The following is a 19,293-nucleotide window of genomic DNA, read 5'->3' on the forward strand; positions in this document are numbered from 1 at the left end:
CCCTCCCTCCCTCTCTCCTTCCTTCCTTCTTCCTTCTCTCCCTCTTTCCCTCCCCTCTCTGTCCCCTCCCCCTTCTCCTTCTCTATCTCCCTTTCTCCTTCTCTCCCTCTCCCAAATGCAGTTTTTTTCTTGGGTTCTTTTGTGTCCTGACCTTCACTAACTCAGATGTTGTTCTGCAAGAACAGACTGCTGCAGGCTTTACTGTTTCCAACAGAATGCGGGGCCACCCAAGGTGAGTGACCACACAGACAGAGGCAGACACATCCAAGTTCCATCTTCAAAGACAGACACTTCTTTGTCTTTTTCCAAAAGACTACTTACTAGAAACAGAAAATGTATCCTTTATTTTTTATGCTGAATCCCTGAGGTCCAAGTAACAACAGCATACCGTTTTTCTCTTGTACTTTCTAAAATGAGGCTAAAAGCAATGTAATCACTTTACAAAAGATTTGAGGATTTTTTTTTTGTTGTTTAAATTATGAAAACTAAACTTAATTCAACATTTAACATTATTGAGTATAGTAAAAGATTCAGAATAAACTATCATATCTGAGCCTCATTTTGTCTTATAACCTTACATGTTCAAACTAGCATAGTATGGCAGAGGGAAACAAGTCTGTATTTGTGTTATATAGTTAAAGCAAATTAAGCAAACAGGCAACAACAACAACAAAGAATTTATTAACTGGGCCTGTTGGTGCAGGCCTAGTATCCTAGTTGCTAGGGAGTCTGAGCCAGGAAAACCACAAATTCAACTCATTAGGGCTGTGTAGTCAGTTGAATGTAAGCATTGGCAACTCAGTGAAATTCATTCCTCAAAATGAAGAGTAAGCATAGGGCCGAAGGTAGTTCAGTGGTAGAGTACTTGTTCAGTAGAGTCAAGGCACTAGTTTCACTCTTCAGTAGTCAATATACAGATGGGTGTGTGTACAAAATTATCTTATATTTTAAGAATACTTAATATAAGCTATTTCCTCTGAACAAAGCTTTGGGTAATTAATGTTATTCACCATAGGAATAATATCATAAAGCAGATATCTAAGATTTATTCATTTTGCAAAAATGAACTTTATGCCCAGCAGTTAGAAACCCCCATTTCTTCCTCCTCTATGCCATGGTTCTGTTTCTATATCTGATGATTTTAGATTCCCTATTGACCACAAAGTGAGGAATCTGGAAGTCATAGAGATTAATTATCCTCTCTCAGCCTTTATTCATAAAATTGAGTCAACCTGCCAAACTAGTCTTTGTCTTCTCCTCTAGTACAAACATTTCTAACTCTTTGACATCCTGAATAAAACACAGGTGTATTAAGTTTTAAGGAAAGAATGTCAAAGTTAAAATCACCATGGGATCTTATAATTAGTCTCTGAAGCCTCTCTTATCCTACCAGGAGAGAACTGATTCCTGAGAGATGTCCTTTAACATCCACAGGAAGACCCGTGTCATTATGTGCCTGTGTGTGGTATCTTCAGCAAAAACCCTTACAATGTACTTCTGGAATGAAACCAGAAGCAATGACAATCGATCACACTATTGTTCTGAGGGTCGTCAGGACATGTCAGACTAAAAATTCAAGGGGAAGTCACAGCACATAGAACAATCAAGTTTTTGATTACCAGGATGAGCCCTCCTGATGGCTAGCTTTAATGGTGATAGGATATTGTTACCTATGCAGCCTGATAAGAAAAAGGCTCAGAGACCTCTGAGGAAGAGAAAGGGCAAAGACTGTAAGAGCTGGAGGTTGAGAATGATCAGAGTGAAACTTTTTGGGGGGTGTGACAGTGCTGACTGCTGTGCTCTTGAATTCCCAAAACTCTGGTTGGCTGCACAAGATCAAAACAGTCAATCTTCTAGTTTGTTTTGGGAAAAGGTTCACAAGCCTCTTTTCTAACCAGGGAGCTATGGATAGCTCATGGTTATAAGAAAGAGAGTCAGTTTTCTTTAGGGGTGTGACTCTTGGTTAGTTGACTCTACATCGGTGTATGGCTCTTTATAGGGAATATCTGGGCAACATATTTGACTGATTTTTTAGACAGGCAGTTAAAGGTAGGGAAATGACAGGGGGTCTAGTCATTGTTAGGGGAATAATGGGAGTGAATATACTCAAAATATATTCATGAAATTTTCAAAGAATAAAATTATTTTACATGAAAGAAATATTTTAAATGGGAAATTGTATTACAGATCACTAGGGGAAGTTATTTTTCTCCATTAAACATCTCTGTCTGTCTGTCTATCTATCTATCTATCTATCTATCTATCTATCATCTATTTATATTGAACTGAGGGAAATGAAAACGATAATTCAAGGAAAGTTCTTCCCAAATCAGCAAGTTTTATTATTCTTTAGTCTTACACATTTTAGTATCTGTACTTTAGCCCATGAAAAGAATGGTTAAAAACATTTCCATGTTTCATGCTAAGAAGGTTCTTATCTGCTTCAGTTTCATATTGTTTAGTTTTCAAATATCAATAAAATTTTATAACTAAAGTCTCTTGGCTATAAAACATGAAAGACTTATCTTGCTAATATAAATGTGTATCTTAGGTGTGAAATACTCCTATAATTTGTACTTTTAGAAGGTATTTGTTTTCTAGAGAGATAAAGAAAGAGCATGCCATTGGTTGGGTAGGGAGGTGCAGAGTACCTGGAAAGAGTTGGGAAAGGGGAACCATGATCAGAATATATTGCAGTATATTCAATAAAATGTATTAAGTAATTACTTTATTAAAATATTTCTTCTACTCCAGAAATCATGTGTGGGTTTCATAATAATAGCAGTTAAAAAGAAAACTAAAATAATTTAGCTTGTGCTTTGAAAATTAGTTTTGTGTAATTATGACAAAATATTAATAAAATTGTTCAGAATTCTATAATCTTAGAAATGCAACTTGTGTTCCATCCATTTTTTCATTTTAATCTTTTTTTAAACCAAATATGTTAGCATTTTGTTCCTACTGGTAAAACTGTCATCCACCTCTATTCCCATTACCACCAACAGATCATCTAGTTTCTCCAATACCAGCCTTATTTCCAGCATTCTAACACTTGCTAATGATAAGTATAGATTATTATTATTATACATCTGACAGAGGATTAGTATCTAAAATATACAAAGAATTCAAGAAAAAAAAACGTAAACAGCAAAAACCCAAACAGTGCATCAATAAATACATTAATGAAATGCAGAGGTAGTTTTCAAATTATCAAATACCTATTGTTAATACTTACTAAATCTATATCCTTAGCTATCAAAAAATTAAAATTAAAACCACACTGTGATTCCATCTAATAATAGGCAATAGTGATAATTCAAAAATAAAACAATAAATGCTAGCAAGGATAGGTGAGGGAGTAACCACTATACATTGACTGTGGGAATGAAAAGTTATAAAGTCATTGTGAAACAGCATGGAGACTCTTTAGCAGGATAAAACTGGAATTACCTACAGACAAATTATAGCATTCCTGTGTCTATAACCAAAGGACTCTAAATGAGCATACCATAGTGACAACTGTACATTCATCTTTATTGCAGCACTTAACACAGTAGCCAAGCCAAGGAATCGGCTTAGATGTCTGTTAAGATACCAATGGCTAAAGAAAATGTGTTGTGTAAACAATGGGATTATTATTCTACCATAAAGATAAATAAAACATACATTCTGGATAATAAATTACAACTGTTCCCCATATTTTAATAGGGTTATTTTGTTCTCTGGATTCGAACTTCTTGAGTTCCTTGTATATATTGGATATTAGCCCTCTATCCGATGTAGGATTGGTAAAGATCTTTGCCCAATCTGTCAGCTGCGATTTTTGTTATATTGACAGTGTCCCTTGCCTTACAGAAGCTTTGCAATTTTATGAGGTCCCATTTGTCAATTCTTGATCTTAGAGACTAAGCCATTGGTGTTCTGTTTAGGAAAAGTTCCCCTGTGCCCGTGTATTTGAGGCTCTTCCCACTTGTTTTCTATTACATTCAGGGTATCTGCTTTTATATGGAGGTCCTTGATCTACTTGGACTTGAGCTTTGTACAGGGAGATAAGAATGGATCAATTTGCATTCTTCTACATGCTGACCACCAGTTGAACCAACACCATTTGTTGAAAATGCTGTCTTTTTTCCACTGGATGGTTTTATCTCTTTTGTCAAAGATCAAGTGACCATAAGTGTGTGGGTTCATTTCTGGATCTTCAATTCTATTCCATTGATCTACCTGCTTGTCACTGTACCAATACCATGTAGTTATAAAATGGGGAATAGAGATAAACAGAGAATTCTCAACTGAGAAAACTGAACGGCTGAGAAGCACCTAAAGAAATGTTCACCATCCTTAGTCAGCAGAGAAATGCAAATCAAAACGACCCTGAGATTCCACCTCATACCTGTCAGAATGGCTAAGATCAAAAACTCAGGTGATAACAGATGTTTGGTGAGGATATGGAGAAAGAGGAAAATTCCTCCATTGCTGGTGGGATTGCAAGCTAGTACAACCACTCTGGAAATCAGTCTGGCGGTTCCCCAGAAAACTGGACATAGTACTACCTGAGGACCCAGCTATACTACTCCTGGGCATATACCCAAAAGATGCTCCAACATGTAATAAGGACACATGCTCCACTATGTTCATAGCAGCCTTATTTATAATAGCCAGAAGCTGGAAAGAACTCAGATGACCCTCAACAGAGGAATGGATACAGAAAATGTGGTACATTTACACAATGGAGTACTTACTACTCAGCTATTAAAAACAATGACCTCATGAAATTTACAGGCAAATGGATTGAACTTGAAAATATCATCCTGAGTGAGGTAACTCAGACACAAAATAGCACACATGGTATGTACTCATTGATAAGTAGATATTAGTCCAAAAGTTCGGAATACCCAAGATTCAATTTACAGACCATATGAAGTCCAAGAAGTAGGAAGACAAAAATGTGGATGCTTCAGTGTTTCTTAAAAGGGAGAACAAAATACTCACAGAAGGAAATATGGAGACAAACTGTGGAGCAGAGACTGAAGGGAAGGGCATCCAGAGATTGCCTCACCTGGGGACCCAGCCCATATACCCAAACCTAGACTCTATTGTGGATGCTGGGAAGTGCTTGCTGACAGAAGCCTGATATGGCTGTCTCCTGAGAAGGTCTGCCAGAGCCTGAAAAATACAGAGGCAGATGTTTGCAGCCAACCATTGGACTGGACAGGCGTCCCTGATGGAGGAGTTGGAGAAGGAACTGAAGAAGCTGAGGGGGTTTGCAGCCCCCTGGAGAGAGCAACAGTGTCAACCAGCCAACCCCCCAAAGCTCCTGGGGACTGGACTACCAACCAAAGAATACACATGGAGGGACCCATGGCTCTGGTCACATATGTGGCAGAGGATGGCCTTGTTGGATATCAGTGGGAGGAGAGGCCCTTGGGCCTGAGGGTGTTCGATGCCCCGGTATAGGGGAATGCCAGGGAGGGAAGATGGGAGTGGGTGGGTGGGGGAGCACCCTCATAGAGTTGGGGGGTGGGATGGGATAGGGAGTTTCCCGAAGGGTAGACCGGGGGAGGAGAAAACATTTGAAGTGTAAATAAAGAAAATATCCAATAAAAAATTACAATTGGAGATCATCATATTTTGCCAAGTAAGCCAGTCTCATAGATCAATATTCTATTTCTCTCATTTGTAGACTGCAGATTGTTTGTATATACATAAAGTCATATATATATATGCATATATATGAATATAAAATATTCATATGCATGTATATAGCATGAAAGTAAAAGTCAAAGAGAAGGAAGGAGGCCAGTTAGTGGGAAAGGAGGGGTGGAAAAAGCTGTGAGGTGAGTATGATCAGAGAATACATTAGAAACTGTTCCTAAGCAACTCATCACTACTCTCAATAAAAATATGGCACAGAAATATTAATATGCACTAAAGACTAGAAATTATGTAACCCTTATTTCTGCCTGATACAGAGCTTTTGTACTTTACAATTAATTCACCCAATTAATTTCCAACTTTTATATTTCCCTTTTCTTTATAGTCCTCATTTTTCCATTTTCTTTGCTTATTCACCTGGAGTTTTCATTCCTAATATCCTTTTAAATCTCAGAGCTGTGAGAGGCCACAAAATTTCTCCCACTCATATTACTTTTAGCTATCAACAATACTTTACAATATCCATTCTATATAATTCTAAGATTATATTTGTAAGATTATATTTGTAAGGAGTCCGCACTCGGAACTTTATTGAAGATAGCAAATATAAGTGCCTCAAAGTCATTTTTCTCTTTATTTAACTGATTTTCTGATATTCATATACTTCAATCTCTCTGTTTTCAGTAGCCTTGCATGCATCTTCTTTTATTTGAGCCTATATGGTAATTGTTCTATAATTTTTTTCAGAATTACCCATTTTTAGAATATTATTTTACTGTTTATTGACAACTTGGGATAGAGAGCATCAAGTCAGTCTGAAATTTGCACACATATAATTTAAAAAGAAATCAAACACTTGGTCAGAATGCTGATCAGTTATTTTCCTTCTCATTTTCAAATTCAGTCTTCACCAGGCTATATGTAGACGTTGGCTCTGCTCTATTTATTTTTCCTGGCACATGACTGCCTATTTTGATCCGTGTATTTGGATACTTTTTATCTAAAAGTGGAAAATGATCTTATTTCACTCTGAGACATGGCTGTGTTCCATTTGCGCTGTTTTCTTGGTCATGAAGAGCATGTGTGTATGTCTTTGTTGGCCATCTTCCAGACATGCCATCCTCTCTGCAGACAAAGTGTTCCTTTCATCTCTTTCCTTTGTATAATTGAATATAATTTTCCCTCTTGATCTCCCCATAAATGACTCCTTTGGCTACAGGGTTCTGGTCTTTTGTATTTCTAATCTTCTGTGGCTATGTCCCTGGAGCTCTGCACCTGCTCCTCCTCTGGACTAACTGGTTCAGTCCCTGACAGATGAGCATATTCCTTTGGGTCTAGCTCTTCTTACCCTGGGACCTGCTGGGGAAAATGCTTCAGAAGTGAAGCATTTGTCTCACTAACATCCAGTGCCCAGGGTTAATCATCACCATCCTAACATTAGCAGGTTGTTCTAGAATTTTTCTTTCTTATGTTTGTATGACTCTCCTAGAGAGAGCTGTAAACTGCAACATCTCTACGGACTCAACCCAAAGGTTTGGTTTCTAAGGTCCAGAATCTATGTTCATTTTCTTCCTCAACTTGTGGGTACACAGTTTTAAATAAAATTCCTTTGTTCACTTATTTGAAGTTTATGTAAAAAAAGGAAAAAGCAAAACATTAGACTGAGCAACACCCCTAATTTGCCTAAAAATTCTTGCATTTATTTTCTTTTTTTCAGCTTTCAATTTTTGTAATTTTCAACCTCAATTTCAATATAAAGGTTTAATTTTGTTACTTTGTTTTCAAGAGAATTTCTTACAAATAGCTCAAAGTTCATAAGGTCAAGTTATTATTTATTTTCAGAGGGAATGTCACTCACATATGTTTTTAAAATGTCAGGTTTATATCTAAAGCATGGAATATAGTACCTATATTTAAAATTATATATTATGGGATTGAAGTGATAACTCAGCTGCTAAGAATACTAAATAATTTTTAAGAAAAAAAAACACTTAAGATAGCATTTGATCAATGTATCATTATGTCCTATGAAAAAGAAGAAGCAACAAGTAGCCAATGACTGATGTAACAGTCTATCAAGTGAGGCTATGCTTGTTGAGGATAGTGCTATATAGTCTTACAAAGTTTTAAACTATATAGAAACACTTCAAATGTTTATAAAAAATAGTATGTAAAATCCATGGCGTAAAGACTGATCAACATGAACACAGCTATGCAAAGTTCTGAATTTAACTACTAAAAGTGTGAATATTGTAATCATTTGTATTAGGTTGCTAAAAAAAAAACCTATATGGATATTTTTTCCTATGTTTTGATTGTCTCTATTTCCTTTATTATTTAAAATAAAAACCCTATTTTGTTTCACCAACATGACTGCTTAAACACAAGTTGAACAAGGACAACAGCAATTGATATGCTATTGTAGCCGGTACACCAAGAACTACAGGCCACTAAGGAATGCTGAGAGGAGGAGAAATGGTCTTGCACAGGAAAGAGCACACCAACTAGTTATCCAATACCAAATGGTCAGACCAAAACCATACACACAAGTAACATTATATAGACTGAGTAGGTTAAAATTAGTTATACATATGAATATGCATATGTAAACATGTACAATGATGAAATAACAGGCCATGAATTTGAAAGATAGCAAGGAGGAGTATATGGGAGGCATTGGAAGGAGGAAAGGGAAGAGAGAAATGATGTAATTATAATATCAAAAATAGATAAGAAATATTTAGAAGATAACAAATATTCAAAATATCACATTGTCTGTACAGGAAAAGTTATGACAGTACAAAGCTTCTTGGGAAAGTCCTTGACATGGATGAGACTCATATGACTGGATAGGTATCCAAGTTCTAAAGCAGATACCATTAGGAGGAGGGATAATTTACAGACTCTTGAAGCATAAGAGTATTGTTTCCAGACCCAAACAAGAACGGAGTACTCCTCACTGCTTGATGAAGCACGCATGAAAATACATGGGCACTTTCCTGATAGATTCTTAGGGACTAGGCTCATTTCTTTCCTTTATAGAACACCCAGATCCTAGTTCAATACCTGGCTTATATTAGATTATCATGGGTGAGATTGAACTTTTCCTTATACCTTGAGATCTACATGTGACTTTTTTTCCACCCAGGCATATAAATCTAAAATTAGCACCACTGATGAATGATAAAATAAATATGTTTCCCCACAGATATACACAGGCACAGTCACTCTTTATGCGGGTAAGAGAAAAAAAGCGAGTGAAACACACTGCCATCCACAAGGGAAAATAAAACACTATAAAGCCTTTAGATCTCTGAACTGTGAGCAAATGATTCTGAGTAGATTTTCTTCTTTTAAATGTGCAGTTTTTCCCTCTTGAATATCCTTGCAAGTCATACCCAAAGCTATAACTGTATTGCTATCACTTCATAAATCATGGATTTATTTTTATAGTGCTTCTAATCCCATCCTTTCCAGTGAGAGTACATTACTCACCTGTGGTCAGGTAAGAGAAGCCAATGGCATTTCACACAATTTTTTCTTTTAGTTATTCGGCAAAGCTCAAGTTTTTCCCTTTCCTTATATGGATTTATCAAATGGATGGCACAAAATTATATCAGAGGAGACTGTAATGCCCATATAGAACAGAACAGAACCAATCAATTCAGAAGTCAATTTCTGAGGTTGTGGAGATTTGAGAAAGCATGGCTCTTACTTGGATTGTTGGACAATCTGGATATAAAAAGACTCCTGCTGTTAAGAAATTGCCACAGTCCCTGCTCCTCTCCCAGGTAACAAAGACACAGCAGAAGCTATGAAACAAGGAATCAAAAATTTAAAAACAAAAGCAAAAGCAGCTACCTGTTAATTTTTGATCCCATGTGAAAGACTACAGGAAAAAAGCCACAAGGGGCCTTACTTCCCATTTCCCACAGGGAAATTGAGGAAATCTTCCAAAGGTCGTGTTTGTGTATGTGTGTGTGTGTGTGTGTGTGTGTGTGTGTGTGTGTGTGTGTGTGTGTATTTATATATATTTCACAACACAGTCCTTGGAAATTTGGGCCCAAAACTGATTTTTTTTTTCTAGTAAAGAACATAGCATCCAGGTTCGGGGACATTATGTTGTCTTAAAGGAACATTAAAGTCAGAGAAATAACTAACCCCTAGGTCACAATTCTGGACCCATTTCCTGACTCTATCCAGGCCTTCCAAACTGGGCTTCTAAAGGTTCACAGACAAAATGGAGTTGCTTTGGCAAGACCAAACTTTGCTTGCTGATAAGGGCCACTCTAATGACAGCTGCTCAAACAGAACAATTAATAAAATGAGAGCAAATTAGCAAACAGCAGTCCGCAGGATGATGGGGTTGGGCAAGGCCCAGAAGGCCTTCCCAGAGCTGATGGAGTAGAGGTACTCCCCAAACCTTCCTCCCAGTTGTGGGTTGACCCCGTGAAGGCCAGAGGCAATCAAGGCCATTAGCAACCAGGACCAGCATAGTGGGGGTCTGGATGCATGTCAGCCCCATCCCCCAGCCACCTGCTTCCCCCACCTCCAGCACCTGCTGGATGCCAAGGCTGGGCAGGCCCCATCCAGCGGCCCAAGGCTTCCCAAGGCCCACTTGGGAGCAGCTTGCATGGGGGGCCAGAGGGCGCACAGTGGTGCACAGTGGTTCCCAGAGTCCCTTCCCTGCGCGCCCAGACTGAGCTGTCTGCCGCCTCCCAGGTTCCCAGACCCTGCCCAGGACAGGCCCCAGCGAAGGGCTAGCGGGGACGCCTCCCGGTCTCCGGTGTAAGACGCTGTGCCCGCCGCGCCGCAGCCTACAGGGCCAGCGGCCATAACCAACCTGTAACCGCAGCGCGCGGAGTGGTCATGGTGCCGGGGCTGCAGTCGCGGCAGCAGGCGGGATCCGTGCGGGGCGCGCCGGCCTGAGCGGGTGGGGACGCGGCCCCTCACCTACGGCGGCTCAGTCAGCTCCGTGCTGGTTCTCCACTAGCGTCTGCCGCACAAGCGAGGGGCACAGGGAGAGCTGCAGGAGTCCTGGCCTTGCGTTTATTCGCTTGCCTTTTGCAGTTGGCTTTGCTGCGCGAGCGACAGAGGATGCTCAAGGCAGCGCCGCAGATGGTGGCCGGTGCCAGGGTCCGTACTTGCAGGTGGCTTTCCTCTCTCCTCCAGCAGCCAGTCTCAGCAACAGCTGGGCAGTCTTCTCAGGCTGGTCTACGGGCTTCTGCGTCTAGGCCTGTGTGCTACTGTAGTCCTATTTTATGCAGTGGTGTCTTAAGGGCGTGCTCCTAAGTATGAAATTGCTAAGTAATAAATACATCAATAATGTTTTCAGTCTTTTAAGTATGTCGTCATGTAGATAGAGGCTAAAGAGTGTTCATACATGGTTAACTCTATACCCTATTTGCAGCACCAGAGTAGGCTGAAGCTGAGGTCTTGTAGGGAAGCCAGTAAAGTAAGTGTAGGGACATTTTGCATCTCAACTACCTTGTTCAGGCCCCGAGACACTGTCCACTGCACTCTCACTCCTAAAGGTTTATTTGCAGACAGTCAGCATTAGCAATCATGCAGGAGTTCCCAGCCTGTGATTTCACTATCACATATACACAAAAGTATGCCTTTTGCAGTTGGCTTTGAAGCACTAAGGATCAGATAAAGCTTCCTCTAAAAGGAAGCTTATGTGAAAAACAACTGCCTATCACAAAATACTGTATCTCTAGCAACCAACATAAAATATCACGCACACACACACTTTAAACAAGCATTTTCTAGTCTTATATATTGAAATTGCCACCTTTACAAACAAACCAATCTTCACAGCTCTATTAGGTTGTTGTGGAGTGTTTGTTTGTTTCTGTTGTTGTTTGGTAGGTTTTTGTTGGTGTTTCCTTAAAGGGGCATGTTGATAATTAGTGTTTCACAATATATAGAAATGTGAGATTGTTTTCCATCAAATTTCTAAAACCTTCAGAATTACCAACTATATAAAAAGCTGTATTTTAGACAAAGGATTAAACATTTTCATAGTAAAATTAAAAATAATTTCAATACTGGTAAATCACAACTAATTTACTTTAATTTTTATTACTGGTTCATTTCATCATCTCTGTTACTGCTGCTTCCTTTAAAAAAAACCTAAATAGTACTTTATTGCTAGTGTTAAAATACATAATGGTATATCACTCTTGGGGTTATGACTATAAATTAGAATTCTAGTAATTTATGATTACAAAACATGTTAACACCAAGATTTTGATAAAAAAATTGAACAGCATTTTTTCAGTAGTGGTTTTTCACCTATCTCAGCAATACTCTACAGACAGACACTTCAGAACCTGCTCTGTCAGTAATTGTCATATCTCCACTGACAAATCTGATCCCTTTTTAGGAGCTACACACAGTCCCATGGATGATGCAGTCTTTAAGAGTCTTCGGGCCCCAAGCAAGTCCATGGGATTCAGGAATGTATGAAGAAGCTCAACACATCCATTCTGGAATCTAGGAATTCACTGTATAAAGAAAGAAACCATCGTTACGGGAAGCAGACACTTGTATTCCAAATGCCTTACTAATCCACTCTAACTCCTCATTATTCCTTTTATTTTCTTTCAGTCAAAATGGGAAAACATGGAAAATGTCTTCTCCAGAATTGCTCTTCTGTGAGTTCATATGATTCACAGATTTTTCCATGTATTGCAACAAATTTTTGACAAGTTAAGTTCAATTTCTAACATTTGAATACCTTGAGATTTTCAGTTTATTATACAATGTTGAGCTATCTGATCAGGACACATCTGTAACTCAGATAGTAAGAAGCAGCTGGGGAAACCCCGTGTCTCCTTTTCATAGGAACGCACAGTCTCCGTTCACCTCTTCTTGCTTCAGCTCCTTGTCCTAGAAAGAGAAATTTCCATGTGTGAGATATAGGGTTGAATCTATATTAGACAGTGTGAGATGGAAGGGAAAGCAGCGTAGATTCAGGGAGTTATGCAGCAGAGCAGGAGAAGCCAAGGCAATGTGCAACTTAGACTGAAATCTATGGCTTCCAGGAAGTTGTACCCAGACCCTAAACAGTGCTTAGGAATCACACGACAGGAAGAATTGATGCAACCAGGATGCTTGCTTCTTAATAACTCATCTGTTTCCATTGTTTATATCTACCCACCACTGTTACCTTTGAATTCACAGCGAATTACTAAGAAAAGAGTAACCATGGTAAAAGAGAAAATTTTGGATCCTCAGGAGGGATGTTGTGGGAGCCATGGAAATATGACCACCTAATTCTATTGGTGAAGAATTCTAGTGGGGTACAGTTCAATTATATGTGATCTATAGGTATCTTATGCTTAGGTAATTGTTCAATGATCTTTGAATGGCATGGTCTAAATCAGTATATGCTTATTTGTGTGATATGATTTCAAGACCTACTTGTCTTTGGTTATTGATAAGATGATTTTTCTATTAGAGACTCTTGACATATGAAAATAAAGGTTAAATAGACCCACTCAAAAATTCACTGATATATTTTTTTTGATATAGAAGTTTGTCTAGGCAGAAAGATGTCTAAATGAGCAGGGGTTAGAGAAGCTAACACAATGTACAGTGGACTCATAACAGCTGGAGCAAGAGGAGAGACGGGTAGATATATTGCTTAGTTGTGGGGTCCCAGTGGTCAAGGTTTATGTTGGATGTTTAGGAAATCATTATGAAGTTTCTGTGGAGGAAACATTTCTGATTAGTAGTTGTGCTGGGTCGTTGTAACTGTGAACATCTTAAAGTCACATTCAAAGAGAATCTTAATGAGAAATATCTCTGTTAATTCAGTCTGTGGCGTATATGTGAGGGTTGTTTTGATTGTTGATTGAGGTAAGATGACCCATTCAGAATGTAGGTGTTGACATTTTTTTCTATATATTTTCATATATTTTTCTTTTCCAACTCTTATTCCACCCTAATTCCTTCCAAACCCATAAATCTAGGTAGGAAATAAAGAAGTTTAGTAGAGAAGGGAACATAGACCTCTTTAGACTACTTCCTGTTGATTAGAGGCATTGAGCTTCTTGGGACCAGTCCAATCTTCATTGTCAGTATATCTAACTACTTCTTGCTGTCTCTGTGCTCAGAACACTTGATAAACTGCAACAATAGCATCCAGGATCAGCAGGAAGAAGAAGCATGCCCATGCTTCTCTCAGAGCTCTGGCATTTATACCCTCCTCAGAGTCCTCAGAATTAAACTATTTGCAGCTGGAGAAAGATCATGGCCCTGCTAGTGCATGAGACAAATTGTAATCATGTGCTGAGAACCAGCTGCTTATTCCACACCTGAAGAGGAAGCTTCTGGTTGTGTCATGTGATGCATTCTCACATGACATTTTGTTGATGCAAGATCCATGAAAGGACATGCAATGTTTGAGGAGAGTGTGAATAGGACTCAATGGACAGTGATGAGATGCTTACATAGCTAGCCTTGCAAAGCTTCATTGGTCTTGTGTCTTTGCTGATCTTCACTTCATTGAGATAGGCACAGCAGAGAACTCCTGGCATTCCAGCTGATCCTGGTCACTCTTGCTGACTCATGACAATTTGTCAGAGGCCTGGCAGTTTCTGCTGTCATTCATTGCTGATTCGTGTTTGGTGGCACTTTTGAACTGGATTGTTGGTATTCTAACAAACAGAGATTAGAATTACCCCAAAGAACTACTTTTCAAGAGGTCCATATCCCCTTGTCCTATTTACCATTTTTCTTCCCTACCTTTAGGTGGTGGGGTAGAAGTGGCAGGGGGTCAAAGCATTTGAGAACCCTTATTAAAATAGGTTTTGAAAACTCTAAACCTATACACACCTGGGATTAAAACAAAACATAATCACATAGTGTAACTGGGTTTTTTATGAAACCAAATTCTTACTACATGTAGGTGTTACCATTTCATAGTATGGAGGAATGTAAAAAGCCAGCTGAGTATGAGCAGCAGCAGAAGCAGCAGCAGGAAGAGGGAGAGAGGAAGTAGGGAGGTGTAGGAGGAGGGTGGCACAAATACACTCATTTCTTTCTTCCTTTGACTGTGGATTTGATGTGACTGGCTCTCCTGTAGTGTGATCTTTCTTCTCTAAGTTGTATTGGTCCGGAAATTTTATCACAGCAACAGCAATGAAATTAGAACCATAGCCTTCCCTTGTCCTGAATGTTCTAGATAGAGCCCTTGAACAGCTCCTTACCTTTTTATGGGGGTCACAGCTCCAATCTTTTTATTTTTTTGAACTCACTCTGTAGACCAGGCCGGCCTTGAACTCAGAGATCCACCTGTCTCTGCTTCCTGAGTGCTGGGATTAAAGGCGTGTGCCACCACGCCTGACTTTCCAATCATTATATATATATGTTAAATACTGCAAAGGTTTTTTTTTTTGTTAAATTTTTTTTATTACTTTTATTTATTTATTTTTACAGTTCAGTAATTGACCCCTCCTGGTTGGCCCTCTAACAATTCTTCCTCTCATTCTTCCTCTTCCTGTCTCCAAGAGGTTGTCCCCCTGTCCCCACCAGACCTTGCTACTCCCTGGGACCTCAAATCTCTCAAGGGTTAGGCGCAGCTTCTCTCACTGAGGTCAGACCAGGCAGTCCTCTACTATATATGTTCTGGGGGCCTCATATCAGCTTGTGTATTCTGCCTGATTGGTGGCTCAGTGTCTGAGAGTTCTCAGGGGTCCAGGTTAGTTGAGACTGCTGGTCTTCCTATGGGGTCACCCTCCTCCTCAGCTTCTTCCAGCCTTTCCCGAGTTCAATCACAGTGGTCCCTGATTTCAGTCCAATAGTTTGGTGTATGTATCTGTGTCTGTTTCAGTCAGCTGCTTGTTGGGCCTCTCAGAGGACAGCCATGCTAGGCTCTTGCCTGCAAGCACACCATAGCATCAGTAATAGTGTCAGGCCTTGGAGCCTCCCCTTGAGATGGATCCCAAGATGGACCAGTCACTGGACCACCTTTCCCTCAGTCTCTTCTCTATTTTTGTCACTGTGATTCTTTTAGACAGGAACAATTCTGAGTCAGAGGTTTTTTTCTTCTTCTTTTATTGGATATTTTCTTTATTTACATTTCAATTGTTATCCCTTTTCCAAGTATTCCCTCCAAAAATCCCCATCCTCTCCCGCTTTACCTGCCTCTATGAGGGTGCTCCCACACCCACCCACCCACTCCTGCCTTCCTGCCCTGGCATTCCCCCACACTGGGGCATCGAACCCCCACAGGGCCAAGGGCCACTCCTCCCACTGATGAGCAAAAAGGCCATCCTCTGCCACATATGTGGCCGGAGCCATGGATCCCTCTGTGTGTACTCTTTGGTTGGTGGGATGGCAAACCCATCCCTCCATTTGATGCCCTGTCATTCTACTGGAGGTCGACTCTTTGAGTTCCCTCTCCCCATTGTTGGGCATTTCATATAAGGCCCCTTGTTTGAGTCCTGAGAGTCTCTAACCTCCCAGGTGTCTGGTACTTTCTAGAGGGTCCCCCAACCTCCCACCCCTGAAGTTGCATATTTCCATTCATTCTGCTGGCCCGAGGGGCTTCTCTCCAGTCTCTCCTCCCCATACCTGACCATGTTCCCCTTTTCCCCTCCCCATCCCATCTCCCACCCAGCTCCCTCCCTTCCTCTGCCTCTCATGATTGTTTTCTTCTCCCTCCCAAGTGGGATTGAAGCATCTCCACTTGGGCCCTTCTGCTTGTTAACCTTCTTGAGTTCTGTAGATTGTGTCCTACATGTTCTGTACTTTGGGGACTAATATCCACATACTAGTGAGTACATACCGTGTGTGTTCTTTAGGATCTGTGATACCTTACTTGGGATGATAGTTTCTAGTTCCATCCATTTGCCTGCAAAACTAATGATGTCTTCATTATTAATAACTGAAGAGTATTCCATTATGTAAACACACCACATTTTCTGTATCCATTCTTCCATTGTGGGACATATAGGTTGTTTCTACCTTCTGGTCATCACAAATAAGGCTTCTATGAACATAGTGGAGTACATTCCCCTGTGGTATGGTGGGACATCTTTTGAAGACATCTCATATCATATATTTTCCTTCATGGGAGTTTCCTCTTAGGCTATAACCTTGGGTATCTTAAATATTTCTACCAAGATTCTGACTAGAAACATCTAGAGTGAGATGTTACCTATGGAATATCTCTAAGTTAAATAAGCATCCTGAGAGCAAGCCTGCCCCATTTCCACAAGCAGTCCTTTTGAACTACTTCCTTCCCTCTCTGCAAATCTCACATGTCTGATTCATCATAATGGTACCAGATCAGTTCTGGGATCAGAGTTCCCAGGCAGACTTCCCTGTGGCTTCTGACTTGCCCAGGTTTTGTGGAGTCTAGTGGAAGGCCCAGGACAACTTTTCTAATCCCCTCCCCAAGAGGAACACAGTCATCTGCTAAATATCATATATTTGTGAATAACCAGAAAAGGGACAATCAAACACATTGTAGTGGTAAGGAATAATCTTATCTTGATTTGAACTATACAATATGTATAGATGTATGGATATATTGAAATACCATGCTGTACTCATGGGTATATAAACATTTTATGTGCTAGTAAAAAGGTCTTTAAAATGCTTCAACAGAAACAAAACAAACAAAATCTAGACCTTCTTATCACCAGAAGCATCAGTTCACAAAGTCCTTGAACATATTTCCTATATCCTAAAATGATTCTTTTCATCTAAGCAATGTGTATGTTGATGTTCTTATGGACCTGGCTAATCAAAATATATTTAGATGTTGAAATTTTCTTTTATATTAGTGATGCAGTATGTATTGAAAAGCAAAATCCATGATTTATACACTATGAAAGAAAATGTTTGTAATTCAGTGACATTCAGAGACTTAAATTTTTTATTAGTTAAAAATTAAGCTTTTTACAAGAAAAGAGAATGGTAAATAGCATTTGAAAGTCAACTGTGTTGTGTTTTGTCTGTTTTTTATTCTCCTGTCAATGAAGCACTCTACGGTTCATGTATCTATGGCACGGTTCTTATGCCTGCTAAGTCCCAAATGGCTGACTTGTTTTCAATGATATTATTTTCATGTTAAGTTTTGGTCCCCAAGGAAGTATAGATAGACAACTAGAGAAAACAAGCTTAAAAAGATTTTTCTTCACTGTTATCAGCGAGCACTTATCTGAATCAAAACATGATATTATACCTTTTACCTTCAAGTAAAATCTTCTGATTAGGTGATTAAGAGTAATTATCAGGTACAATGATGTGTGTGAAGTCATCTGTAGCAAAAATTTTCTCAGTTATGAGACACTGGAGGACAGTTAGAATAGGTTGTATATATGTATCGCCTTTCAACTTGTCTATGCCTTAACTGCTTCTTGGTAGATCTTAAAATCTGTAGTGAGAATTTGTTTCTTTAAAATTATAGAAATGCTTTGAGAATTTGTTTGTGTTTTAATCTCAGGTGTGGGATATGGGGCTACTTCAGATTGACTATGATTTGCCTTGTGCTCTGCTAGGGCCATGATTTTGCTAGCTTCAGGTAGCTTCTGCAAGCATATGGTATTTGGGGATTCTTGAGAAGATATAAAAATGCTAGAGCCCTGAGAGAGACTGCTGCTGCTGCTGCTGCTGCTGCTGCTGCTGCTGCTGCTGCTGCTGCTGCAACTCTTCCTCCTCCTCCTCCTCCTGCTGCTGCTGCTCCTGCTGCTCCTGCTGTTCCTGCTGCTCCTGCTGCTCTTCCTGCTGCTCCTGCTGCTCCTGCTGCTCCTGCTGCACCTGCTACTCCTCCTGCTGCTCCTGCTGCTCCTGCTGCTCCTCCTGCTGCTTCTGCTGCTCCTGCTACTCCTCCTGCTGCACCTGCTGCTCCTCCTGCTGCTTCTGCTGCACCTGCTGCTCCTGCTGCTCCTGCTGTACCTGCTGCTCCTCCTGCTGCTGCTCCTGCTGCTTCTGCTTCTGGAAGTTGCTGGTTGTTGGCTGCTTGTTGCTGGTTGCTTGTTCGAGATACCCTGATGATGAAGGTCAATCAGCAGGAAGTAGTCTAACAATATTGAAGCCCCCCTTTCGCCTTTAGCCTTCTTTCTCTCCTACCTAGTATTGGGCAGTTGAAATGGAGAAGGGTGGTAGCAAAGGAAACTCACAAAGTAATCAAAAGTCCAGACACAAGAATCTTTATTATAAAACCCAAAATTGGGACATCTTAACATTTGTTTCTTTTGATTCTTTAAAAAGAACACCTAGACCACTATTTGGTGTTCTGGAGAATGGGGCAAGCCTCTGCACAGTTATGTCCTGATACTGACATCCAAGTGAAAGTTTTATTTGCAGACAAGTTTTATCAAACAATTCATTATACTTCAAAGTGAAGAGTTAGTGAAGGTCATACATGGAGAGGTATTTTTTACACTAGATCCTGCATTTACTTAGAGCAGAGAGAGTTATGATGGGAAAAGGGACCTGATCCTTGTCCTCAAGAGTCTCCCAAACCTAGTTTTCAAGAGTCTATCTGCTTCTTTCTCTCTTCTCCTTTTTTAAAACTAAAGAATATTGGAGAGGCTGGTGAGATGGCTGAATGATAAAGCACTTGTTATTCAAATGTGCGGACTAGGGTTTGGATTCCCAGAATCTATGCACTCCCAT

At 39.8% G+C, this 19,293-nt stretch overlaps 1 protein-coding gene across 3 annotated transcripts in view; it reads right to left on the minus strand.

The window, feature by feature from the left end:
• Positions 1-10,869, minus strand: part of Nalcn (sodium leak channel, non-selective) — a 302,398-nt gene extending 291,529 nt beyond the window's left edge. For all 3 annotated transcript variants that reach the window (XM_029541616.1, XM_029541615.1, XM_021204107.2), the window contains exon 1: positions 10,499-10,869. The gene's annotated coding sequence lies outside the window, so the exon portion shown is untranslated. The remainder of the gene's footprint in view (positions 1-10,498) is intronic.
• Between the last annotated feature and the right edge of the window lie 8,424 nt (positions 10,870-19,293).

The sequence above is a fragment of the Mus pahari genome, chromosome 8, assembly GCF_900095145.1.
Source record: "Mus pahari chromosome 8, PAHARI_EIJ_v1.1, whole genome shotgun sequence".
Classification (NCBI taxonomy): Eukaryota; Metazoa; Chordata; class Mammalia; order Rodentia; family Muridae; genus Mus; species Mus pahari.